The sequence below is a fragment of the Pogona vitticeps genome, chromosome 3 (assembly GCF_051106095.1).
Source record: "Pogona vitticeps strain Pit_001003342236 chromosome 3, PviZW2.1, whole genome shotgun sequence".
Lineage (NCBI taxonomy): Eukaryota > Metazoa > Chordata > Lepidosauria > Squamata > Agamidae > Pogona > Pogona vitticeps.
The window spans coordinates 96,844,485-96,871,658 of record NC_135785.1 but is presented as its reverse complement, the minus strand read 5'-3'; the positions used below and the strand labels follow the sequence as shown (position 1 = coordinate 96,871,658).

The 27,174-nt window shown below is 43.0% G+C and overlaps 1 long non-coding RNA gene across 1 annotated transcript in view; it reads left to right on the top strand.

Annotated features, from left to right (window-relative positions):
- LOC144588314 (uncharacterized) overlaps nucleotides 1–24,309 on the top strand; it is a 30,609-nt gene extending 6,300 nt beyond the window's left edge. Inside the window, exon 2 of the long non-coding RNA XR_013543819.1 lies at nucleotides 22,628–24,309. This is a non-coding gene — a long non-coding RNA (uncharacterized LOC144588314). The remainder of the gene's footprint in view (nucleotides 1–22,627) is intronic.
- Nucleotides 24,310–27,174: the final 2,865 nt, after the last annotated feature.

The following is a 27,174-nucleotide window of genomic DNA, read 5'->3' as shown; positions in this document are numbered from 1 at the left end:
TGGCCATGGCCAGGCAGTGGACAGGGTAGTTTACCATTCCACACAGCACATGACATGCACGGGCTTAGGATTCCAGCCACTCCTTGGCCTAGTACAAGTACGCGAGTAGGAAACTGGGCAGCCCCATATCAGCAAATTACATTCCCAGCACCACTGGTTTCAACACCCGGTGTAGGGGTTTGGCCCTACCTATCAGTACCCGATACTGGCTATAACTCTGTCACTTTAAAGGCTCTGCCTTTCGAGGATCATGCAATGCCAGTGGGCGATCACCTTACTCCAGCTACTAAAGAAAAAAATATGAAGAGGTTACTATGTGGATTTGGTTGAGCTTCTCAATAGAAATGTAGACAAGAAAAGCTCAAAAAAGAGGATGAATGGGAGAAAGATAAATGTAGAAGGCGTAGGCCAGAGTGGGCATGGGCAAACTGGCTCCCTGGCTTCCTAATTTATGCTGGGGTGGTGGTGAAGGCACAGCCTTGGAGGGCTCAGTCCATGTTGCAGTACCTTGACCTCGTCTATAGGACATACATAGACTTTGCAGGGCAGGCTTGGTTGCTTTATGATTAATCATTCCGTATGAGAAGTGCGATTCATCCGAATTTACATTGGACGGGCATTTGCCAGGCCTCTGGCTGCAATATATGACGCCAGTCAGGCCGAACTCAGGTGACAGGTTTGATAGTGGGCATCTTATCTGCAAGGCTGGACAAAATATGAATCCCCGTGTAAGCACGGGGCAGGTGGTTCAACCCCGCTTGCTCTGTTGGAACTATAATGCAAAGGGCACATGTGCATGTAAAGCATGGCATTTTAGACACAAGTGTGTGGTGTTCAACACCCCACTGCCTTGTGTTTTAGGGCCAGAACACAGAGAAACAACAGTAAAGACCCTGGAGGTAGCAAAAATACAAAAAGTGGAAGGGGTTCCCTTAACAAAGGGCCTCAGCCCAATTAAGATTCTGGTTTTTAGAGGCATGGTTGCAGGGCTACCCCAAGGGGTCAAATGCAGCTTATCTTTTGGAGCATTTAAAAAGTGGGTTTTGGATACCAGTGTTAGGAGAATGCAAGGTGTGTTTTTTGTGAAAAATTTGGAATCAGTTAATGGAATGGAAAGCATAGTCAAAGAAAAAATTGGAGAGAAAGTGAAGGAAGGTACAGTGTTGGGTCCTTTTCCTAACGCCCCACTGGAGAACCTTTGAGTGTCACCACTGGGTGTTGTACCCAAAAAGAACCAGGGAGAGTTTAGGCTCATCCATCTTTTGTCATATCCGGAGGGGGAGTCAGTTAATGATGCCATTCATCCTGAATTGTGCATGGTGCGCTACACCTCATTTGACAAGGCAGTGAGGATGATCTGTAGGTGTGGAGTAGGGGTGGAGCTTGCAAAATGCAACATTAAATCGGTGTTTCGTATTCTACCATTTCATCCACAGGATTTCGACTTATTGGGCTTTCACTTCCAAGGGTCCTATTACATTGATCGGGCATTGCCTATGGGCTGCTTTGTATCGTGCGCTGCATTTGAGCGTTTCAGTCCGTTTTTGGAATGGAAGCTCCGGTGTAGGGTAGGCTGCAAGAGCATGGCCTGTTATTTGGATGATTACCTTTTTGTGGTGAAAATAACACCGGGAGATGCAAATTTATTCTAGAAGCATTCCAATCAATGGCGCATGAGCTAGGTTTACCCTTAGCTGAAGAAAAACCTGAGGGACCAGCCACTTCCCTTAGATTTCTGGGAATAGAGTTGGACACACAAAGGCAGACTTCCAGATTACCAGACAGCAAACTGAACAACCTGAGGGTTCAGATCAGTTTATTGCTACAGAAAAGAAGTGTTGCTGAAAGAACTACAGAAGATTGTAGGTCACCTGAATTTTGCATTTAGGGTAGTTACGCCAGGTCACACGTTCCTGCATAGATTATGTGACGCGGTGAGAGGTCTACATTGCCCTTTCCACAGAATGAGAGTTACAATGGGTATGAGATGGGATTTACAGGTCTGGAATCAATTTTTAGTTGAGTTTAATGGGATCTCTTTTTGGAGGTCTGTGACAAACCTTAGGGCTGAATTCCAGGTTCAGACTGATCTGGCTGGCTCCTTAGGTTTTGGGATCTATTTTAGAGGCAGATGGTGCACTGAGCGGTGGCCTGAGGAATGGCACCAGTTAGGGATCACTAGAGACCTCATTTTCCTGAAATTTTTTCCAATAGTAAGTGCTCTGTGGTTGTGGGTGCACAAATGGGCCAATTCAGTAGTACACTTCTGGTGTGACAACCAGGCCATTGTTTATATAATAAACAACCTCACCTTGCACTCTGAACGCGTTATGGCGCTGGTGTGTGCATTTATATTGAGCGCTTTAAAATATAACATTTTGGTCCAAGCAAAGCACATTTCTGGCCTTGATAACAGTGTAGCTGATGCATTATCACGCTAACAGATCAATCCGTTCAGGGAATTAGCAAGAGCCAACAAATTCCCAGAGACTCTTCCCCCAGAGGTTTGGCAAATTGGTATGATGATGTGGAATGAGCAATAGCTTTGGCCCTGGCCCCGAGGATGGGAAAAGGGTACTCGACAGTGAATATAGAATTCCAGGAGTTTAGAAAGCTAGTGGGTTTGGAGCTGATATGGCCCGCTCTGGTGGAACAACTTCAACAGTTTATATAGTGTATTTACATAGGAAAGGCCTGTCACCAGGATCTATACAGGATAGGATGCCAGCACTAGCTTTTCATGCCAGAGTCCAAGGGTATCAGGATTATACCTCCAACTTCCGTATCAGGAAGAAGATCAAAGTTTGGAGTAAAGAAAGGTCCAAGGTTAAGGATACAAGGGTACCCATATTCCCAACATTGTTGGAAAAAATCTGCCAGCAATGGATTGCCATTTGTAAGGACGACTATGAGGCAGTGTTATTTAAGGCATCGTTGTTGCTAACATTTTTTAGTGAGCTAAGGATTAGTGAAGTGGTAGGTAACAGGCAAAAGTGATGCGACCAAAGTGGCATTGCAATGTCAGGATGTCAGGATAGAGGACAATACGGTGAGGATTCACATTCGCCAACCCAAGGCTGACCAGCGTGGTACAGGTGCCAATCTTACTTTAGCAACTGGTTCCATAGTAGAACTATATCCAGTGAGAGTGGTAGGTGCATATTTGGAAATCAAGGAGCAGGTACAAGGTTACTGCTTCATACACAAGGATGGTTCCCCGTTAACGAAGTATCAGTTTTGGAGAATGACCAACATGGCACTGCATAAGGTGGGAATTCAAGGTTTAAAGTTTGGTACACATTCTTTTAGAATCAGTGCTGCCTCAACTGCAGCTGCTTTGGGTTACCACCCTGATGATATTAAATGGCCGGGGCGTCGGTCATCTACAGCCTACCACAGATATGTCAGAATGCTCCCTCACGTTTAGGCAGGTGCCTGGTTCTTTTTCTGTCATTGCAGGTCCAGCGAGAACATGGGGCCAGGGACTCGCCCACTTGTTTGTAAGGGGTCTGTTGAGAACTCTGTGCAAAACCTGATCCTGCACTATGGCAGGATCCCCCTTTTATGGTGGGCAATATTGATTATTCAGTAAAGTGTGGCTCATGTTTATCCCATAATACTTGTCTCGCATCATTATTCTGGGATAAGGGGGCAATGGCTTCCATCATAGCTTCACTTGAAGGAATTGCACTGGCTGCCTGTTTCTTGCTGGGTCACGTTTAAGCTTTGGTGCTAATATACAAAGCCCCCAACAATTTGGAACCTGGTTACCTGAGAGACTGTCTTTCCTTGACAGACCCATTCACTCCATAAGGTTACAGTGGGGTCTCGACTTACGAACGGCTCGACATACGAACGTTTTGACTTACGAACTGCTCTCATAGGAATATATGGACTCGACTTAAGAACTTAGATTCGAGTTACGAACTCTTTTTTCCCCTTTTTTTAAAAGCTAAGTCATCTTAGGTTAAAAGGAAAAAAGAAAAAATATCCCCCTCTAGTGGCAGAAGGCGGAATAGCAGCTTCCCATTAGTTTCTATGGACGAAAAGAGCAGATACGGATTAAATGGTTTTCAATGCATTCCTATGGGAAATGCAGATTCAACTTAACTTTTCGACCTGAGAACTGCCTTCCAATGCGGATTAAGTTCGTAAGTCGAGACCCCACTGTATCTGGAAAGGCTCTTCAGGTGGTACCATACACTCTTGAGGTCTATTCTGGTGTCATTCGATGTGCCCCAGAGTATGTTCCTACAGGGTTTTTTTAAAGACATTTGTTCAAGATAGATCTATCTTTGTAAATCCAAGTGTAGTTCCACCTGTTTTACTTTTAGGAATACTGTAATGTAGCTATAACAAGTTGGCAAAAGAGCTTTTTTAAAAAGTCAAAACATTGTAGCAGTTTAATGATTAACAGATTTATTTAAGTATGAGCTTTCATGGAATAAAATATATTTCTTAAGACACAGTATAATATAGCTATTAGAAATATGTAGTTTCTGAACAGTTATTAATACATGACACTAAACTTTTTTTTTAATATATATTTATTTAAGAACAGGGATAAAGGGTACAAAAGGAAAGAAGGGATAGAGAAGGGAAAATGGTTTGGGGGGATAGGAGAGCATAAAGTATAACATCATCCAATCAATTCATATTACTAATACATATCAACTTTTTGCTTTTTCACGGTTTGATTACCCTCCTGCTTTAATCTTATCATTTAATTTTAATTTTATTCTATGTTATTCCAACATTGTCTGGTAGCTGCTGCCATTTATACAATATATCCCATCGTTCATTTTCTTTTTGAATTGAACAGTCTTTCAGCCCATCTGACAGAATATCCATTTTTTTCACTTCCCATATTTTCACCATAAGATTGTCTGGTTTCAGTATCTCTGCCTCCTTAAGATTTTTGTCATAATGCTTTTTAATTTTGGAAGCTGCATGGGTCACTGGATAACTCTCTACTGCATTCATATTACCTGGTGTCATATCTAATACAGACGATTCTAAAGTTTGTACAACTTCATTTAAGTTTTGTTTGGCATCTACTGTCCCCTCTTTCGTCCCTTTCATCAAATCTTCTATTTTGCTAAGACCTGCATTCACTTGCTGGAACCCTGTTAATATTAGCCTTTGTATATTAATCTGCCATTCCTTTTCTATTTCTTGCACCACTATTCCAGAACTTTGGGATTGAACAGACCAAGTCTCCATTTGTTCTTTTGAATTTTTGGGGTCTATCTCAGGCTTTGGGGTTTGTATAAATACCACAATAATCACCCCCTAGAAATCCTTCCACAGTTTCCACAATTTTATCAACAATTCAAACCCCTCATCATAATCCTCCCCTTATCCCTCCAATCTTTATCCAAATATTGTAATATAAAAATCAACTTTTAGCCCAGCAAATACAATATCAAATAGAACCGTGACGCAGTTATTTCTTCTTCTCCTGGGTTCAGCAAGCTTCTGTTATTAGACACACGTGGTCTGCAGTCCGGCAAACAAAACAACAATCGTAGAGTCTCAAACTGTCCAGTAGATTGTCCTTGGAGCTCGTCTTGTGATCTTCATTAACCCCTTAATGCTCCTTAGTCCAGTCGGCCACGTCAGCTCCTTCTCCCGAAAACCACCAAATTCTATTATTTATAGTTCCCAAAGTCCAGAGAAGGCAAAGAGTAACGTATCGCAGCCACACTGCATCCACCGAAGTCTCTTAAATCCAGTCAGACGGTGTTGCTATCTGGGATTCTTTTCCAGAAACATAAGATTTATTTTTCCATCTCAGACTCTCGGCTTTAGAATCAGCCTGGCGTTTTAAGAGTTCACTTGGAGAAGCTTAGTTTCGCTTTTGAGTCAGACTGATAAGATAAACCCGCCGCTGCATTTATTCTTTCAGCCAAATATTTTCATTCTTATTTCAGCTTAATGAGGCTGTTTCATAAATCAGAGGCTTCGGCTTACTTACTTGTTATATATTATTAGTTTATATTGATTGCTCTCCTCTCCCCCGGTAAAGGGTTCCTCGCGGCTCAGTGCCAAAAAATGGCGCCCGCTCCAGTCCGTGCACGGTGATTTCTTCAGAAGAAAAAAGTCCGGGTCTGCCTCCCTTTCTTCTCCTTCTGCTGCTCACCATCTGCTTCAGAGAGACTTCTTCTAGACTCTCCTTTGATCCCCATTTCAAAAGGGGGATCCCGGGCCGGAGGGTTCCAGTTTTTTCCAGAGAGCTCCTCTCTGGAGTTGCTGGCAGCACCGCAACAAAGCCCCGCCTCCCTTAATACATGACACTAAACTAATGAATAATACAGTATTATATTGTAATATATTATGATTATTGTAAATAAGTTATCTATTCTGTATATCCATTGGGCATATGCTATTCATGAAAACCTCTGTGTATGATTATGTTAGCTATGACTTGATTATTGTGTAGAACTGTGACACAGAGAAAAAAATATATATTTTAGGGTGCATTATGGAGCAACTCTTGGAGTTTGATTTGTTGGATTTAGAAGAATTTGTCTGTATTGGTTTGGGCCTGAATAATCATCTGCTTCCATTCTCATCAGCCTTCTTGATTTATTTACTTGTATGATAGCTGAATGCTAGTTTCACCTTTTGCAGCTTGTAAATAAGCCTGCAAAGAAAGGTGTACTTTTCTTGAACAGCTCATCATGTCTGCAGTTAATCTCTTAGCTAGCAGCTATGAACAGATTTCCATGTGCAATTATAATGTGAAAAATGACTATTGATTAAAGGTCAATAATTATCTGTGCAAGGAAGAACTCCTCCACAAATCTTAAGACCTATTTTCAAGACAGTTTTGAATTATAAATCTCCTTTTTAAACAGAAGGAAAGGATAGAGTACAAAATGTGAGAAAAATACTGTGGAGGCAGAGAAATATGACAAATAACCCCAATAAAATATAGATAATAACTTGAACAAACATTATGGAAACTCCTTTCCTGCAAGATGTGGCATAAACAAGGCCTTGTCAAGTGTGATATGATGTCTTGTTTTTCCATTTGTTCAGAATGGTATCATTAACAGAGTTTTCAATCATCATTTTTTTGAATGTGATTAATGGTTGTGACATTCTATATTTACACGCTTGGTTCTATGACCTATCTCTTGTTTTCCACTTTCTTTAATTTTGGTTTCAGATTTAAATTTTTTTATATATCTTAATTCACTCACACAGTAGGATTTTTACTGTAGGACTGAGCTATTTGCTTACATTGTCCATTCAGGAGTCTTATCATGCTTGGTGCCTGTTTTTAATATATTTGAAAAATATTTAAGCTGCCTTGAGACATAAGGTACATAAATATTTTAAAACAAACAAGGAACAAACCCTATGCAATACAGCCCTTGGTTATTAGTATCATGCATTAAGTGGCATCTGAAAAGAACAACAAGTTTCATGTACTTCTTTGATTCTGTTTATGATTAAATACGGTAGTTTTCTATACATATGAACAGAAAAGGCAGAGAAAAAATGCCTTCTACTCCATCCCCTTTTTATCGACAAAATATTTTGCTTCTTGCTCAAACAAGGAAAATGCTTAATATGAATACAGTGGTGCCTTGCATAGCGATTGCTTCCTATAACGATGAAATCGCTTTGCAATGAAGATCTTGCGATTGCTTTTGCGATTGCTTTGCGATGTTCCCTATGGGGGAATTTTGCTTTGCGATGATTGATTCCCTGCTTGGGGAACTGATCATGGCAAAGCAATGCTTTTTAAACAGCTGATCAGTGCAGCACGCTACCCCCCCAGAGCTCCTGCATAAATAGGGGGTGGTGGGAGGGGGAAGCGGGGGTGCTCTGGATTGGCGCCTCGGGAGGAGGGAGGGAAGGAGGGGTGAAGGGCCTGGCCCCGATCTCCGCGTGCACCCCTGGGGCGCCGAGCCAGAGAGCCATTGCGGCGGGAGGCACTGCAAAGGAGGAGGCACCCACCCAGGACCGGGATCAGGGGGGCAGTGGCTGGACGGGGTGGTGGTGCACCAGAGACCCCTTCCTCACCCTGTCTGCGCCCCACCAAGGAGACCGGGTGTCCGGGGTTGGTTGGCTGGCTGGCGGTGGGTGGCGCGCCCCTTGCTGCCCCGGGCGACTGCCTGCCTCTAAGCCCTCGCTCGCTGGAGAAAGCGGCGCTCCCTCCCCCTTGCTCTTGGTCCTCTCTCTCGGGACCGGGATCAGGGCAGCAGCGGCTGGACGGGGGTGGTGGTGCACCAGAGACAACCTCCTTGCCCCATCTGCGCCCCGGGAAAGCCCCGCCAAGGAGACCGAATAGCTGATTGGCATGGCCTTTGGGATGATCGTGGGGAAGCGCTCCCCTGCAATCATCCCAAAGGCCCCATTTTTGCACAGCTGATTGGTGGTTCCAAAATGGCCGCCCCCTCTTTTGCCTCGCTTTAGAGGCACCGAAAATGGCCGCCCCATGGAGGATTTTCGCATAGGGTGAGTTTTTAAGCCCATAGGAATGTATTAAATGCATTTTAATACGTTTCTATGAGCTTTTAAAAATCGCTTAGTGATGAAATCGCATAGCAGTGATTTTTGCTGCACGGATTAACATCGCTAAGCGAAGCACCACTGTATGTCTGAATATGTCTGTAATATTGAAACTCATGTGCCAATATTGCATGTTCGGTTGTATCCATATATGACTTTAAACCATATTTCAGAATTGAATGCATAAAGTTCAGGCTCATATATTTCCACCTCCCTTATCTTGCACTTACACATTGTAGGAAACCAGAAGATTTTTGCTTCTGTTTTCATTAAACCATAGTGGCTGTTTTCAGTGAAACATAGACAAATTCTAGTCAGTATTAACAATTGTTTAGTGAAATGAGCCAGTCTCAAGTCATTATTAATTATTGTGTGGTTTGTGGGGTGCCCTGGTAACTGAATCAATGAAATATCCAAGCAGCATACACCTGACTATTTGTGCAGGCTCCCTGCTGTTTTCATGGCTTTCTTAGAACAGAACAGAGCAACTCTGCCTGCTGTCTCCCAAGCAATTGCTGACACAGGCACCCTGCTTGTTTTTCATTGGAAGCCAGCCATGATTGCAGCCTAACCTGCTGAGGCAGTTCTGCCAGCTGTCTCCCCAGTGATTGCTGATGCAGGCACCCTGCCTGTTTTTATTGGAAGCCAGACATGAATGTAGCGAATTGGCTGCCAGCTGCTTCTATCTGTATTGTAATGTGTGTGCGCGTCCACATGTGCATGTGCACGCACGTGTGCAGCTTAACTCATTGTGATGGAGAAGAAAGGAGCAGTGCAGAAAAACAAGGTAGTTTTCTTTTTTACTTATTGTGTATGTAATGATTTATATATGTGTGTGGAGTGGGCGGCGTGAGTCAAAAAGCCAGTAGTAGAACATGGTGGGGCAAGTGGCAGAAGGAGGTGGGACACGGGGGTGGTTTGCACACACTACCTGTCAGGCGCCTCTCTCTGCCTCTCATTCCTCTAAGGTGTGATGGGCTCCATGTTTCGTCACTTGCTCTAAGACCACATTTTTGACTAAATAAGTCCACAATACCATATAAGTCAACTCAGGTTTTTTTAGGATCAATTTTAAGACCTACACACAAGTATACAGTATACGGTATTTGTTCATTGTCTTCTTTTTAATTTTTTTTCTATTTTAAAATTAATTTCAGAAATAATTTTACTGTGAGTTCCTTGGCGAAAAAAAACGTTGGCAGTATTCTGTGGAATACTTATCGCTACGGGCGAGCGCGGAGCTCGGAGCGCAGGACGCCGGGTTGGTGAGCGGCTGCCTGGAGGAGCTTGGGGGTCCCTTGTTTGCCTGGGAGGTGTCCTGCCCCGGTGGAGTTGGTGGAGGAACGGGGCACCTTTTGGAGTCTGGGGACCTCGGAGGCTCGGCTGGACGGATTGCTGGACTTGGGGGCAGTCGAGAGGGCGCAGGATCCTGCAAACATCAGGGGGAGCTGGGAGGTCGCCGGAGCGTGGGAACGCGGGCGCCATGTTGGAGATTCCCCCTCCAGCTCCTTCTTCCCTCGCCTGCCTCTCTCCCTCAGCCTGCTTGTTTCCAACTGATTTCCCCCCAATTGGTTCTCTAAGGGGGGAAATGGCAGGGTCCAAACTTTTTACAGCTTGCCTGCTAGTGCTTTTGACCCTGTCCTGTGACCATATTGAGACCTCTGAGCCCGTTCTTGTGACTTGGGACTCCTGCCCTGTTAATGAAACGTCACGGACTTCAGTTCCATCTAAAGGGTCTTCAGTTCCATCTAAAGGGACAAAATCAATTGGCAGAGTAAAACAACTTCTGGCTATAAGTGGGGGATAACTTCTGGGGGAATTCTGTAGTTATATCGTGATTTTTTTTTTCTTTAAATGTTTGATCAATTGATATTGTTATTATTTTTTGTTAGATTACTTTTATTTATTTTATAATTGTATAAGTTATTTATTGTGGGTTAATTGATTGTACTGTTTTTTTTTCTCTTTCTTTAAATGTTTGATTAATTGATACTGTTATTATTTTCTGTTAGATTACTTTTATTTATTTTATAATTGTATAAGTTATTTATTGTGGGTTAATTGATTGTTTGTACTTTTTTTTTCCTTCTCCTTTGATATGGTTTGGAAGGCCTGCCTTCCCAGCGAGGGGCCCCAGAACATTTCTGTGATTACGGGTAGGGGGAGATATGGCGTTGGCTCCGTCTCTGCTCGTGTTAGAAGAACTAGGGACAGATGTTTAATGGCTGTTCCTTGTTCTGAGACGGAGACCAGCCCCCAGCATCGAGGTAGCCAGACCAGCCAGCCTTCCACTCTACGCCTGGTGTTGTTGAACGCCAGGTCTGTATCCAATAAGGCCCAGGTAATTCAAGACCTTATACTGGAGGAGGATACAGACCTGGCTTGCATAACCGAAACTTGGATTGGCGGAGAGGGGGGTCCCCCTCTAGCTCTCATCTGTCCGCCCGGTTATGCTGTCCAACACCAGGGTAGACTGGAGGGTTGGGGGGGGGGAGTAGCCATTGTCCATAAGTCCAGCTTGGAGGTCACTAGGCGCTCCTCGGTGATAAAGCCGGGTCTGGAGGCCCTCCACGTGTCTATCGGGGCCAGGGATGGTATTGGGATCTTGCTGGGCTACCGTGCTCCCCGCGACCCAGCCACCTCCCTACCGGAGCTGGTGGACTTCGTCTCCGCGGCACTGTTGGGTTCCCCGAACCTTTTGGTGCTGGGGGATTTCAACGTGCATGCGGGGGTGGAGACCTCTGGTCCAGCTCTTGAGTTCTTGGAGACCATGGCCTTCTTGAACATGTCCCAACATGTCAACGGCCCCACTCACGTGGGGGGTCATACACTAGACCTGGTTTTTTCTACCAATGGGAGTGAGAGTGGTCCGATGGTGACTGACCTTGAGTCGGTACCCTTGTCATGGTCGGATCACCACCTAATAAAGTGTACCATTAAAATGGCTCTCCCCCCCCCGCAGGGAGCAGGGATCTATTGTTATGGTCCGCCCTCGAAGGCTACTGGATCCTGTTGGATTCCAGGATGCCATGAGAGGTGTTACGGTTGACCTGGCTGGCGCTCCTGTCGAGGCTCTGGTAGATGGCTGGTTTGCCGCTGCGACTAGGGCTGCTGACATGATCGCACCTAAACGCCCTCTCCGCCGCAGAGATCGCCCGGCTCCCTGGTTTAACCGGGACCTCCGGGCGAGGAAGCGGGTCAGGAGACGGCTAGAGCGCAGATGGAGAAGGGCCCCGACGGATTTTAATAAGATAGCTGTCAGGGTCGCTACTAACCTTTATCTAGCTAAGGTAAAGGCTGCTACTAGATCATACCTCGCTAACCGGATAAGCGAGGCATCCAACCAGCAGGCGGAGTTATTCCGTATAGTACGCGACCTCTCCGGAGTTGGTCCGGGCGATGGGCCTCCCCCTAGTTTCTCGCCGGACCAATTTGCAGCATTTTTTAAATCAAAAGTGGAGGCCATCCGCCAGGACCTCTCTCCTTTTTTGAGTACAGTGAGTCGAGCTGAGATGTCCAGCGCTCCGTCTTGCCCGGTGATCTTGGACACCTTTCAGCCTGTTACGCCTGACACTGTCTCCAGGGCGCTTGACCGCTGTCGTGCCACCACCTCCTCTTTGGACCCTTGCCCGGCCTGGCTAATCAAGGCAGCCAGGCCGTTAACAACGGAATGGGCCACGGCTATTATAAATGGGTCTCTCCTTGAGGGCAGATTTCCATCTGCCCTGAAGGACACACTCATTAGGCCCATCAGGAAGAAACCTAGTTTGGCGGCGGACGAAATTGGCAATTACAGGCCCGTCGCCAATGTTTCCTTCCTTAGCAAGGTAGTCGAGAGGGTGGTGGCCGACCAGCTTCAGGCGCTCCTGGAAGAAACAGATGCCCTGGACCCATTCCAGTCGGGCTTCAGGCCCCGCTATGGCACAGAAACGGCTTTGGTCGCCCTGTATGATGACCTACTGAGGGAGGCCGATAGGGGCAAAGTGTCCCTGCTGGTCCTCCTCGACATCTCAGCGGCCTTTGATACCATTGACCACGGTATCCTCCTGGGGAGGCTCTCCGAGCTGGGAATAGGTGGCCTGGCATTGTCCTGGCTCCGCTCCTTCTTGGAGGACCGTCCCCAGAGAGTTCAGCTTGGGGAGAGAGTCTCGGCCCCGTGGAGCCTCAATTGTGGGGTTCCACAGGGGTCGATTATCTCCCCAATGCTATTTAACATCTATATGAGGCCGCTGGGTGGGGTCATCAGGAGGTGTGGGGCTTCATGTCACCAGTATGCGGATGACACGCAGCTCTACATCTCCTTTTTGCCAACTTCAGGAGAAGCCGTCCTGTGCCTCCAGCGCTGCCTGGAGACTATACTGGAATGGATGCAGGAGAACGGACTTAGGCTGAACCCGGACAAGACGGAAGTACTGAGGGTGGGCCCCCCCACAGTCCGGGATCTGGGAAACTTCCTCTCTTTTGGGGGGGTGACCCTCCCCGCAAAGGATGGGGTACGCAGCTTGGGGATCCATCTGGACCCGGTGCTCTCCATGGAGTCACAGGTGGCGTCGGTGGTCCGCACCGCCTTTTTTCATCTCAGGCGGATAGCCCAGCTGCGGCCCTACCTGGAGGTAGGGGCGCTCACCACCTTAGTACACGCGCTCGTAATCTCGAGATTAGACCACTGTAATGCGCTCTACGTGGGGCTTCCTTTGAGGTTGCTGCGGAAATTACAGGTGGTGCAGAATGCGGCGGCCAGATTACTCAGTGGAGTGAAAAAATTCCAACATATTTCGCCCACTCTGGCCGCATTGCATTGGCTGCCCATCAAGTTCCGCATTGACTTCAAAGTGCTAATGCTTACGTATAAAGCCCTAAACGGTTTAGGGCCTCGATATCTGGCGGAACGCCTTCTCCCACCAAGTTCTACCCGGGTCACACGGGCGAGCCAGGAGGTGAGGCTGAGGAGCCTAACGCCGAGGGAGGCCCGGAAAGAGAAAACAAGAAATAGGGCCTTCTCGGCGGTCGCTCCTCGCCTGTGGAATAATTTACCTCCTGGTATTCGCGGAGCTCCCTCGCTGGGCACTTTTAAGAATCTACTAAAGACCTGGATGTTTCGGCAGGCCTTCTCACCAGATTACTTCTGATTTTCTTATCTTTTATTGTTTTTTACTTTTATCTGTTTTGTAATCTGTTGTCCTATTTTTATTGTATTCTTCCCTGTTGTAAGCCGCCTAGAGTAGTCCTTTGCGACTAGATAGGCGGGATATAAATAAAATAAATAAATAAATAAATAAATATAGTTTCATTGCATCTCTTTGCCTATGTGTTTGAACTACATGACTACATTTTCAAATGAAAGCATGATGCCAAGCAAATAGAAAATCCATTTGAATATCTTGCATTCAGAGAAGACCTATAAACCCTTGAATTTCTTCAAAAACCTTTGAGAGAATTTTGAGAGAAGGCCAACACTGATATCAATTCTGACTCAAATGTCACATAATTTAGACAAGGGTCTTGTTGGATCATACAGAATTAGTAAGCTGATCGCTAAAACTGGAAATGCTCCCAATATTGGTGAGTCACTTATCCTACCTTCTGTGTCCATAATAATATTTGATGTTATGAATTTGAGTGCCAAAGAAACAATTCAGGCAATTCCTTTGAGTAACTCCACTGCTGCCAGAAGAATCAATGATACGGCACATAACATTGAAGAGGGATTGGTCAGTTCAGCCCAATCCAAGAAATTCTCTTTACAGTTAGAGGAAATTACTTTACAAGGTAACAATGCTCTTTTCATGGCTTATACTGGAATTGTAACAAACCGATGGAAGAGATGTTTGCCAGGAGGAATTAAAACTCAGAATTGTAGGGGTTATGTATGCAGAACCTTGGGCCAAAATGGATGAATATGTCTGTTTTGTTTTTTAAAATTCTGTTTGTTTTTTTAAATTTTTACTATGTCCATCTAGTGACAAGCCCACTACTCTGGGTGGCTTACAATTAGAAAATCAACATAAACAGAAAAAAAATTCAGTAATGGTTTAAATCTCACGTTTTTTCAATCCTGACTGTGAATGGTAAACTCTTATAAAATTAAACCGAACATGCAATTTGCACTCCTCCCTAGGCAAAGCAAAAGTGGTCTAACAGAAGACATAACCTCCAACATATCATAGCTGCCCATAAAAAATGATTGGCTGTCTGGAACTCATGTAGCCTGATCTGGTGCTTGATTACTCAGAGGAAAAAAGGCACCACTTATTCCAATATCATCAGTTCCCAAGTAACTATTTAATTAACTAATCATTCTCAAGAAAGCTCACAAAGGATCAGATAGAAACTTCGTCACACATGCACACAACCCACTAGTTGGTGGGAACACACTTCTGTTCTGCAGCCTGAGAACAACCGGTAGTCGCTGCCAAATATTTTTTTCTAAGTGGGATGAGGAAAGTTTCCTGTAGCTGCTGCCTCCGAGGCTGGAAGGTGGACCAGGCTGTTTTCTCACTGCTCATGAGGTAGTCGTGCATTTTTTTTTTTGTTTATATAAGAATTTATATTCTGTTGCCTTATAACAAGATTCTTGGATTGGGCTTCTACCAAAGTGAAATACAGTGGTGCCTCGCATAACGATTTTAATTGGTTAAAAAAAAACGTTATGTGAAACATCGTTATGCGAAACACCATTTTCCATAGGAATGCATTGGAAACCGGTTAATCTGTTCCAATAGGCACGGATTGCCGTCCTTAAGTGAAAAAACCCATAGGAAACATTGTTAAACGATACAATGTTTCCTCCATTGGAATGTATTGAAGCTGACTCAATACATTTCAAAGGCTTTGCGAAGTCAATTTTTGCAAAATTAAGTGTGTCATAAAAGGGTCAAAAATGGTTTTAAATGCTTGGATTAGCTTCTGCACCCTCTAAAACGGATGCAAAAGTTAATTTGGCTTTGATCTGACTTTTCGTTAATTTATGGTGAATTTTTCCCCCCCAACTTTTGACAGCTGTCAAAATCTGACAGCTCCATTATTTCCTATGGGGGAAGAAAAAATTCACAAAAAATTAAGGAAGACTCAGCAACTGTTCTAAATGCTTGGGTTCATTAGAGGACCCCCTAAGTCGTGTGCAAACCTGATTTGGCTTTGATCTGAACTTTTGTTAATTTATGGTGAATTGTTTTCTCCCCCATAGGAAAGCATGGAGCTGTCAGATTTTGACAGGTCCATTGGTTCCTATGGGCCGAAAAAAAAATTCACCATAAATTAATGAAAAGTCAGATCAAGGCCAAATCAGGTTTGCACATGACTTAGGGGGTCCTCTAACGAATCCAAGCATTTAGAACCGTTTTTGACCCTTCTAAGACACTTTTTAAATTGAAAAAAGAAACATCGTTAAGTGAAGCAGGGGACCTAAAATCGCATTCATTATGCGAAGCATGGTCCCAAACTTCGCTAAGCGAAAATCGCCCATAGGAAACATCGTTATACGGTGCATATTATTTTCTAAAAAAACACATCGTTATGCGAATTCATCGCTAAACGAGGCAATCGTTAAGTGAGGCACCACTGTATAAATTTAATACACCAGGGTGGTTTAGTGGACAGGACTCTGGAGAACAGGGTTCGAATCCTCACTCATCCATGGAAACTGACTGCAGGAGCAGAACTGGTAAAACTGCTCCTTAAATATCTCACTTACCTTGAAAAGCCTGTTAGGGTTGCTATAGGTTGGTTCTGACTAGACAACATGTAACAACATAATAAAAAATGAACAATAAAATGCATGATGTGGCGGCATAAAATTCAATGGCAAAGGTAAGCAAAGGCAGGAACAGAAGGGGTGGCTTGTGTATTGAGTGGGGAAGCACCACACACCTTGGTCAAGTGCTGACTATGGAAGTGATGGTGAACCTTTTTGAGCCCAAATGCCCAAATTGCAACACAAAATCAACTTATTTATTTCAAAATGCCAATACTGCAATTAAAATCCAAATGCTGTGGTTTTAGTTTAGAAAAAAGAACAGCTCCTGAACTGTAAGGGTTAAATGCTCCCCCCTTTTCCTATGGCCATTATTAACAAAGAAATACTTACTGGTCCTCCAATCCCCCATTGGGCTAGACTGGTCGCCATTGCACCCTCTGCTGGACCACTGCACCAGCGGAGGGGAGTGCCAAAACCCGGGATCGGAGGATGGGTAAATATTTCTCTATGGAGACCTATGGCTCGTGTCCCCACAGAGAGGGCTCTGTGTGCCAGCTGTGACACATGTGCCATAGGTTCGCCACCACTGGCCTATGGGAACAGAATGGAAAGCCTGGAGGGGAAAGGGGGACGTCCTTGGTACTGAGACAACAGCAGACAGACTCACTGGAGAAAAGTGTTCTGCAGTTTTTCTGCCACCACTGAAAGTTATTTCCTCAGCTGTGCCTCCAGTACTTCAGCTTATATACTGCTAAAGGCTCCTCTTTTCTTATTAAACACTGTAGTCATTTGCTTGATTACCATGCATTCTGCACTGGCTTCAGAAGGGGATTTTAATAAACATGCCATATGGCCCCATATTTTTACCGAAATGTTTAATTTAACAAATGATCCTGTTGTGCTTAGGCTGATAGGGCCGCAACCCAGTAGCATTAGATTTGCATATGTACATCATTTGCTTTAAACCTGCAGGGTTCCTGTTATTCAGTTCCTATATGCTTCTAGAATCTGGTGATTTAATAATGCTCACATAATTAAAAATAGTGGCATATGATGTAGTGAATTCTAGATGTCTAGACCATAATCCTATTAAGCTGCCCCATTGTGGGTCTAGCCCAGTGCTAGCTGACTGCTCTGAATAGATGCGGGCCTCAGGCAGGGGCTTCTCCTCCACAGCTCAGAAGAGTTGGGTTGTTGGATACAAAACTCAGAATCACTCGGATGGGAATTTTGGAAATGGTAGTCTAAAAATCATGTTTCAAAGTTCTGCTCCTGCCCTTGCTTTCACAGAAAATATTAAAGACAATAGCTTGGGTTTTAATGCATTGACAGAATTAGCTGCAAATCTATGCCCCCACTTTTGGCATTCATCATCTCACTCACCCTTTAAATAAACCTGTCTTCTAGTATTATTGACCAAGATTCTATTGCTTATGTGTGCTGCCATGAGTGTAGCTACATAAATCACAGTACAAATTGCCACTAATTGAGGAGTTGCTGACTATATTTCTTGCTCTGTGTCAAGTCACATGACTGGCGCTCTATGAAGAATACAAACAACAACTCCTTAGCTAGCAGTAATTTGCTGCAGCAACTTATGTCATTGCCTTTACACAACTGTACATAGCCAATAGGATTCTGGCCACTAGGTGAATACAGTACTACATAATTGTCTAGTTTTTCATAGTACATAGTCTTAGCATTATTATATTTGCATTACAGGGTTGGGGGATAATCATGCAGCACAATGTTGTCTGTTGTTTTGGGCAACTGGAAACACCATCATAGTTGACCTGTGGTTGAAGCTGGGTAGGCTCACCCCAGAATTTACATTGGAGATCCCCACCCTGCTCAAACTGTGAGTCACCCCAGTAGCTCTGTGTTGTAGCAAAGTTTTAAAATCATTTTCATTAATGTGACTCATCTCTGGAAACAAAACACCGTAGAGTTACTTCTGTGGTGCAGTTATGATTTCACAGCCTCAGATTAGCTGTCTGAATAAATGATCATAGTTGTTCTACATTCTCCCCCCTCTCTCCCCCGTAAACATATAGGTGGAGGCCACAAAATGTGCTTGAGACACCTTGGCAAACTTCCCACTTGACCAGTTAGTTGTATGAAGCAAATTTATATCAACAATCTGTCTGTTTTGCTGTGTAATTAAGCAATAATGACCAAAGCTCAATGTTTTTCTGGGGTTTAATGATGGCTTTGAGAACTGATGGCCTGAAGTGAAAACTGAGGGCCATTAACTGCAACCAGTCATTAATATCCCAGGTAAAAAAATGGACCTGAGTCATTATTCCTGCTGCACTATGATTATTTAATGGTGTTTTCCCTTTTCTGCCTCTTTATTTATTGGGAAACTAATTGGTGTTCAGGCAACATCCTGAGGGAATTCTCAACAGTAAGTAAAATGGAGTTTCATCAGAAGCACCTGGTCTGTGATGTGAGCCTTGTGGCTGGTGACAGTAATTGTGGTTGCACTTCTTAATTTTCTACAAGACAGAAAAGAGACAGCAGTGTAAGCACACTGGCTTCCTTATGCATCCTATCTATGTTTATCCAAAAGTAAATCTCATTGAGGTCAATCAGAGATGCTCTGAAATAGATGTGTAGTTTTACAAATGAACAAACTGAGATCTTTATTTCTCCCCACTCTACAGTGGATTTTCCCCTCACCCTGTTGGAGGGTAGAAATTGCTTATTTCTAGATCTCACATAATATAGGATGTGGTGCCACAGGCATGGCTCAGCTTTTCTGTGGCTCAGCTTGCTCAAGGGAAATGATGCAGAAATAATACCAATGTCAAGGATTGTGTTTCTTACAATCTACACTGTTGTTTTTTTAAATTCCTGCTATTTCTTGGATTCGGAGCCATGTATTTTGTTCCAATTACTCAACAGGTTCAAAGTTTTGAAGAGTTAGTTCGTGTTGCTGCTTGAATGTGGATCAGGAGTGAGCCGTATTTGCTTCTTGCTTGTTGTTACAGATGGATCCATTTTTTGAACTGCTAGTGTTGCCTCGAAAAGTATTGATCATCAATGTCTAGAGGGTATTGTATTGTCTGTCTGTCTTCGCATCCAAAGAAGGTGGGGAGGGAGCATGCTACCATTTGCTGGCCATACACAGACACTGGAATATACCCTAAGATTTTATGCCACAGAACAAGTACACTGAGTCTTACCTTTGTGCTTTAGTGCTGAGTCTTAGACAACTGAGTCATATATATCATGCTGCCACAGTCAGAGGCTAATATTGCCAGGAAAGAACCAGAGCATTTTCACCAGTATGTCAGTGTCTCATGACAACGGTGGTCCAAAGCAAGGTGAGGTCGAAGTATCTGGCGAAGGAGGCTTGAACTTCAGTTTGGGAACAAAACTGGCCAAAGAAAAGCCCTGTGAAGTAAGAGCAAGCAACCTGTTGTCCAAGTGCAAACGCAGGGCTGTCCAGGTAATATTTGCAGCTTCTAATTCATTCTGTAGGCTTTGGCGTCTTTCTGCCATGCTGGTACATTTATGACTCTACAGTATTCCTAGCAGAGCTGAATCCAAAACTGCCCTCGCAATTCAGAGTTGGTAATAACTGGCTCCCTTTCACACAAGCCATGCAGGTGGAAGGCCTTTTCATGAAAAGTTGCTTTCTTGCAGTACAGATCCTAGAATTTCCCATCCAGTATGTTCACTGTGGTAATTCTGCAAGCTGAAGACCAGCATGGTTTGAAAAGTAATTTTTCCAAGATTTGACCATGATCAGAAACATTCACACCTTGCTACTATGCACTTATAAAACAGTACTATGTGCCATATGGATGGTACATTTAGCAGAGTTATCTGGCTGCTGATTGATTTATAACCATAGGATAAGTGTATGAACAATAGGCCAGAATGTATTTCACCATACTGGGAATGTGCATCCATCCTGCTCTCTATCCCTTGCCTCTTCCTTTGTATGGCCAATCTTGCAGGGTGCATTTGCTTCATCTCTGGATCAGTGACAGGGGACAAGTGGGTCTTTTACAGTCAGTATGGCTGAGCAGAACTGGTAGTTGTCCTTCACTTTGGCAGCAAATTGTAGAAGGTTAATCAGTGAGTCTTGGCCAGATTCCTTTCCTTTGGGGTTCAAAAAGATTTTCACTTGACTTTTCCAACCCTCAGTCTCTATGCATTTTAAACCCAATTAATTAGGCTGCTCTGTCACTCCTAGGCAGAACAGCTAAGGGCCAAAGCAACTTAGCATATATTTTGTCACCAGCACATTCTACAATAATTTCTCCAGAGAATATTGTGTCACTGCAATACTGATCCTCATTTCATGTCTTGGAAACAAATGTCATCTCTCAGCTCACGCTTAATATCTGCTTGTCAGAAACAGTGGCCTCTCCTTTTCTAGATCACTGGTTCCTGCAGCTATTATCATTTTTTAAATCAGGGAATTGGTCTTCTAGTCAGATAAAATTATCCTAAGGCCCCATCCCCATGCATTCATTACTACATGCAACATTTGTGAGTCCAAGACGATACCGTGGGCCCAAGCCAGAGAAAACTTCTTAGCTGCGTGAAGGAACAGACGTTAAAACTTTTGAAGTTAGAATTCAAACACAGAATTTTCAAAGAACCAGCTGCAGGTTTTGTTGACTGGATAGGATCTTTCCCATTCATTTTGCAGCTGGGGGTGTATCCAGATGGAGCATTTGTTCCCGCAAAACTACTAGGTTCATCATTGATGGTTAAGGCACTTTCCTCCATCTAGATGGCGCAAGTTACAATCCAATATCCCCCCATGCTTTTGTGTTATTTTCCTGGGTTTTTTTGTTCCTTTGGTAGGCATTGGTTATTTTGTTCTCTGAAGTAGGGATTAGTGCCATCATGGTTTCCTATATACTTGTTTCTGTGTCAGAAGCTTGATAGAAAACATATAATTAGCACATAAATATGTATGCATGTGTGAATGAATGAATAGTTTCAGAAGTGGAGTTTTAGCAGGGCATGGATTTCTAAAGATTTTTTTTCTCAAGGATTTTGATAGGAAGTGGTTCTTAAAGATATAGTAGTTAAAAGTAGTACAGTTTGAACCTGGTGATGTCCCACTTTCCTCCGTAACCAATCATGATAAACTGGGGCAGGATCTTCCTCAGCCTGCTTTATCTTTAAATAATCATTCATTTTGACAAACATTACCTCACGCTGTATTGTTAGGCAGGACTATGGTAGATTTTGGAGTTACTCTGGTGGATTATCTGCTTTTGTGCATGGATTGTTACTTTCCAAGTACTCCTCAGTTATGATAAATTTAAGAACAAAATGGTTACAAGAGCAGTTAAAAGGTGACTCAGGAAGCTGAATGCACTGCACCAGTCCTATACAGTGGTGCCTCGCTAGACGATGATAATCTGTTCCATTGAAATTGCTGTCTTATGAAAACATCATCTAGCAAAAAGCGTTTCTTCATTGGAATGCATTGAAACCCATTTAATGCATTCCAATGGGGGGAAATAGTCATCGTCCAGCAAAAATTGCCCATAGGGAAGCCATTTTGCGAAGCGCCAATCAGCTGTTTAAATCGCTGTCTTGTGAAGCATCGGTCCCGAAAACACCCGTTTTGCGAAGATCACCCATAGGGAAGCCATTTTGCGGAGCTGCCAATCAGCTGTAAAAATCATCGTCTTGTGAAAAAAATGGTCTGTGAAGCACGGGCCAAGTCATCGTCCAGCGAAATCCCCCATAGGAAAAATTGTTTTGCGAATCGCAATAGCGATCGCAAAAAGTCAACATCTAGTGAAAAAAACCTTTTGCAGGGTAATCATCTTGCGAGGTACCACTGTATTATGATCTGCCAGATAACTCCTGTTTTTGCAGTCATAGCTAGGTAGCAAATAATAATAATGGCATGCCATCAAGTCAATGCTGAATTATGGCAACCTGTTTTCAGGGTTTTCCAGTACTCAGAAATAGCTTAGCATTCCCTTCTTCTGGGGCATTCTGGGGCAGTGCAGCTTGCCCTGGACTAAACAGGCTGGCTGTACTGACAAGGAAGCACAGTGGGGAATTGAACTCCCAACTCTGATGCCACAGCCAGATACCTAAACCACTGAGCTATCCAGCAATTAAACCAGTATCTTTATAAAGGGGTTAGAAGTAGCCCAAGACACCTTGATGCCTAATGGTGCCCCTCCTAATTCACGTACATATGCCAACTGGACTGGCAGTTGAATTGAATTCTTCACCTCTCTGTATCATGGCATGACTAACTCTGTTTTGTTTTGGCAGTAACACATTGTGTAGCCCTGTTCTAGTTCATCTTCTTTCCTGCTGGAATCGTTCATCTCCTTCCCATCCTATGCTTGCCATCTTTGACAAGTGGAGGATGGGTGCCATGTGGTATGCATTCTTGTGTCGTTCCAGGCTTCAGAGTGAAAAGTTTGCCAGCAGTGATTTGCATGTTTGGAGGGGCAGGTTCAGTTTGGTTGCACCAAAAGTAAAAGAAAAAGAAAAAAGAAAGAAAAAGAAATAGTGAGGTCTGTTTCTTCAGTTTGGTGAGTAATTCTTTTGTTCACTGAGACTGGTTGTTAAAAAGCTTTGTGTGACTCAGTTGCTGGATATTAAAGTAATAATTTACCCTCAAACAATTGGCAAGCACTCTTTAAGGGAACAGTGACTCCATGAGGACATTACTTAAAAGCAAAGTCTCTGAGATCTGTTCTTTTGAGGTGCACAGCTGTTTGTGTAAAAAGAATAAGAGGACTCAACTGGGGGAGCAACCTTACACTGATTCCCACCATAAGTATTTAGGTCAGTATTTTCCATTGTAACTAGTGGTGATTCTCCTAGGCCTCAGGAGGGAATGTTTTCTAGCCCTTTCTGGAGCTCTTTGGTATTCCATGGTTGACTCCTATCCAACTATTAACCAAACTCAACCCTGCTACCTTTGAAACCCCATTGGGAGCCATGTGTTCAGTGTGGTTCAGTGGTCGCACCTGGATTGACTCCGCTGAACCGAACAGGTCTTTCCGTGGATCTGTTTATGTGTGCAATGACACGTAAGAGGATGAGTTTTTTATGGCACTGTGGCTCCTTTTCCTTTACTAGAAAGATCACAAGATTTAACTGTTCCTTGCATTGCAGGCCTGTTTGAAAAATCTTTGAGCAAAATTAAAATGAACCGACAGGCAGATGTATGTAGTACACGGTCTCCATTCATTCCACTAATTCTGTGTGATAGGATGCCTTCTTGGTAGACTGTGCATTAGAAGTACATGAAATACGCCTTTACTGAATTCTGTTTCAGGTGCTCTTATTTACTGAGCAAAAAACAGACGTTGGTGCTACAGTTTTGCTCACAGCAGATGGAAACACCATCTGGAGAGGAAGATAGTTTCCAAAGGCTCTCTGGTTCCTGCCTAGGCTTTACTCTGCAGTCCTCTGACTTATATTCCCTGACAATTCACAGTTTATTGCATTAGACAGAAGCTTATTTCATTCCTCAGAATATTACCATCGCCATTTAATAATATGTGTCAATTCTGTCCTGTATTTTCAAGCCAAATATCAAGAGCACATATGAAAGTCAAAAATTTGACATTTACTGGTAACCTGTGGCTACTGCCCATTTTGGCAAGAGGTTTTGGGATTGCAGTCCATAAAAGAAAATTCCATCCATTTCAAACTCTGATGAAACTTCCTGCTTCAGGGATGTGTATAATGGATTAAAAAGCATTGGATAATCTACTTTTTTTCTAAACGTTATAGCTATATATGGACAGATGTACAGAGCCAAAGTAAAATAAAGTGGATCCAGTTTCCCTGAAATGAGAGGAGTCAATACTTGTTATTTGTTTGGATTTATATAATCTAATCTTGAAAGAGGAGTATTTTTATTATGGTGTCTGCTGGCTTCTGTCTGGGTACATTTCACATCCTTTATGGCATTTTAATGGCTATCAAATTTACTGTGGCACAAGCTTTCAAAGACTAGCTTCCACTTAATTAGATGCATGATTTTTCTAACTCTGGTCTTATTTTTAAAAATTGAATTTTTCAAGTAAAATTTGGAAAGAAAGAAAGAAAGAAAGAAAGAAAGAAAGAAAGAAAGAAAGAAAGAAAGAACAATTCTGTTTCCCAGTGTTCCCAGTCCAAATCAACATATGTAGCCATTTCTGTTCCACTTGCCAAAGATAATTTCTGCAAACCCCACCACTGCTCTTTGCAGTGTTCAACAATGTTTGAAAGATGAGAGACCTCATTATAGACCTTTACCTGACAAGTCACATGGATGTTATAATAAAGCGCTATGATACTGAAAAAACACAACACATTCTTATGTACTTTATTTGTTGATCTGGGGCTTTATCCTTTTTTAGATTTTTAAAAATTTCATTTTATGTGTTTCATGTTCCAGATAAAACTTTGCTGGAGAGCCTGATGCTCCTTGTGTTCAGCATTAGTGGTATTAGATTCCAAGTTGTGAAGATTTTCTTCCATTGTGTGTAGACTTCAATATCTCATTGAATGTGATACTAAGAAAGCAAGGATGTCCACTCTCTCACACAAGGAATATTAACAGGCATGTTAATTATGTCCACTAGGCACACAATTATTCTTACATTTCAATATGCGGCTTTGTCCAAAGTGAACCATTTCTGTGCACTTGGTTTGACTAGTACTAAGAGGTTTTGTATGATCAGCAACCATATGCAAATAAGATAAAGGTGAAGGTTCCCCTTGACAATTTGTCCAGTCATGTCTGACTCTAGGGGGTGGTACTCATCTCCGTTTCCAACCCATAGAGCTAGCGTTTGTCCGAAGACAATCTTCCATGGTCACATGCCCAGCACGACTATACAGGGAATGCCATTACCTTCCCACTGAGGTGGTACCTATTTATCTACTCGCATTTTTGCATGCTTTCGAACCGCTAGGTTGGCAGGAGCTGGGACAAGTGACGGGAGCTAACTCTGACACATGGATTTGATCTTGACGACTGCAGGTCTTCTGACCTTGCAGCACAGAGGCTTCTGCGGTTTAACTCACAGCGCCACCACATCATTGTTAATAATGCCTATGTTAATAATGCCTTCTGTATTTATTTCTTTTTGACTTCAGTACTTACAATCCCAGAATTTCAAAATGTTATTGTTTTCGAAGATAATTCCCATAATCACCCAAGTTGGGTGCAGGGTTTCAGGAGTTGTAATAAAAAAATTAACACTTCCAAACTGTGTTAAACTCTGGGTGTTACGTTTAACCAAGCAGTCTGCAAACAGTGTGCTTGCCAAACTCAGTTTAAGCTTTCCAAAACAACAGGATAAAATGCCAAGCTTTCAAACCAGCACAGGGAGCAGAGCAAAAGAGGAGTAAAACTGATGTCCCAAAGAGCCAAGAGTCAGTCCAGAAGTCACTTATAAGGAGCAAGTAAAAGAGGAGCCGGGTCAAAGCCCAAGGAACCCAGAATAGAGACATCTGAAATAGGTTAGAAGATGAGGCATTCTTGTTGCTTCCAGCAAAAGAACTATGACTAAGATGACTCTGTATTGTTCTTGGCCTGAGCCCGTTCCTGAGCTGCATCCACTCCAATCAAAGGTGTTGGAGATCTTCCCTGGAAAAGCCCACTGATCAAGCAGTTTTGCTCCAACACCTTGAGCCAATGGCACTTTCTGGGCAGAAGGATCTTACACCTGCCCTGCTTTCCTCTTCCTCCTCTAGCTCAGCATCACCTTCTTTCTTGTCCAGCTGGTCTGGATCCTTCTGGTTTTCTTCTCCAGAGGAGGACACATGAGACACATGAGGCAAGGCATGAGAATGGGCATCAATTACCTACCAACCAAAGCTGCTGTAAAGAGGCAAGTTTGAAATGTGGATTTTCATCTGCTCAGCCAGTTGTGCTCCCAAGAGGGGTGAAAATGTTTGTGCAATTAGCGTTCCACAATCATGTAAGTGAAAAGAGTTCTGTCCCTAATATTTCGATGTCAGGTGTATCTGATTAAGTAGGTTGTTGTGAATGCTGATGCAAATATAAACTTGTTAACCTTTAAAACATTGCAGGATTTTTGTTTTGTTTTGTCTTCTTTTTAGGGACATTGAATTAATCTTGAAGTTTTGTATACTTAACCAAAACAAATGTGAAACTTTTCTTTAGAGTCTTGACGGACAGGGTAAGTTAAGATACCGAAATAAAGAATAAGGCTGTTGAAATATTTATTCAGGGAGCCTTAGTCCACTTCCAATCTTTATTAACAAACCTCATAAACTTCAGCCTTGAATGATTGGAATATGGAACAAAGTGTATCATCTTCTAATAATTCATTCCTTCCTGAGCCATTTATGCTCTGCTTAGCCAATTTGCTGAGTTAATCCCTATGAAGCTCTATTAAATGTGCACTAAATAAATATTTTCCTCATGTTTGCTTGGTTTGGCATCCTTCATAGCAAGACAGGTCGCAGAAGCACCATATATTAAAATAAGGGACAAATGGGAAGTCACTTTAATTTCCACTTAAATCCTTAGAGTTGAGTTAATTATGTTCAGAGCTGCATGCTGATTTTCATGCTGTACATGGAAGGAACTTCAACATACTGAAACATATATATATATATAAAAATGAAGATTGCATTTTCACTTATTCAATGAGATGCATTAGATTTATATTTACAGGATGAAATGGAACCTTGAATAGTGCTCTTCCATTCTAATTTATTTCTTCTGCATTTTACAATTCCAGTGTCTAAAAATTAGGTATTAAATTGGGCTGTACAATGCCCACGTGTGTATTTTTCATGTAAGTGCCTGCAGAAATGATGAAAACAATGAACACTGCCAAAATACAGACAAATTATAATTATTATTATTTTGGTGTGTGGGCCAATCAGCTTTACAGTTAGTATTACAATTGCCATAGCATCTTCATTTTTTTTCCCAGACAGCTGTTTGAAATCATTTTAGCCTCTTCAGAGGG